This window comes from Malania oleifera, chromosome 1 (genome assembly GCF_029873635.1).
Source record: "Malania oleifera isolate guangnan ecotype guangnan chromosome 1, ASM2987363v1, whole genome shotgun sequence".
NCBI lineage: Eukaryota > Viridiplantae > Streptophyta > Magnoliopsida > Santalales > Ximeniaceae > Malania > Malania oleifera.
Window position 1 is genome coordinate 31657685 of NC_080417.1, and position 1154 is coordinate 31658838.

The window sequence follows — 1154 nt, forward strand, 5'->3', positions numbered from 1 at the left end:
TTTTCCTATGATTTAAAAAAAGGGTATGAGCTTTCGGACTTCACGGACCTTTAGTTATGAGGGAATATATATTATGTATATTTTGTGATTATTTTCTTTGCTTATATATTTTTGTAAATTCATAAAAGGAGTAACATAAAAGGTTTTTCAATTTTATTTTGGGATAATTTCATAATTAATTAGGTACCGTTCGTAAGAACGGGCGCGTAGGGGGTGCTCATACCTTCCTCTCGCGTAACCGAACTCCCGATCCAGGATTTGGTAACGCAGACCGATTCTACCCTTAATTGGGTAGTAATCAAGTGTTTTAACCACACTAAAAGATTAGTTGCGAGTCCAATATTCCTGTTTTTTTTCCTAAAAATGTAAAATAATTTTTATTTCGCCACCCCGGGGCACACGTGCTCTGGGACGTCGCAACAGCTTGGAAACTCTGCTGGACACTTTTGAGAGTCGAGCCAATAATTAATTAGGAATTATCCCAATTTAAATTTATTAAGTCTTTTAATTACTCCACTTTATTTTGTAAATAAAATACTCCTATATTTGAATAACGTGGTTTATGAAAATTATAACATGTTTGACTCAGTAAAGACATATGTTTCAATAGTTGTAAATATCTTTGAGTTAATATTCATAAATATCCTTGAGTAATATTCTCATATATGTAGATATCCCTGATTAATGAAAGTGTTTAGTTCCCGTATAGGTAGGTATCCTTGATTAATGTGAATACTTAGTTTCCATATAGGTAGATATCCTTAATTAATGTGAATATTTAGTTCCCATATAGATAGATATCCTTGATTAATGTGAATTAATGTTCTCATATATGTAGACATCCTTGATTAATGTGAATATTTAGTTCCCATATAGGTAGATATCCTTGATTAATTTGAATATTTAGTTTCCATATAGGTAGATATCCTTGATTAATGTGAATATTCAGTTCCCATATAGGTAGATATCCTTGATTATTGTGAATATTTAGTTCTCATGTATGTAGATATCCTTGATTAATGTGAATATTTAGCATCCATATATATGAATATCCTTGAGTTAATGTGAATGCTTGTTACTATATTTGTAAATATTCTGGATTTAATGTAAACATTTAGTTTCCATATTTGAAAATATTTTTGATTTAATGAAAA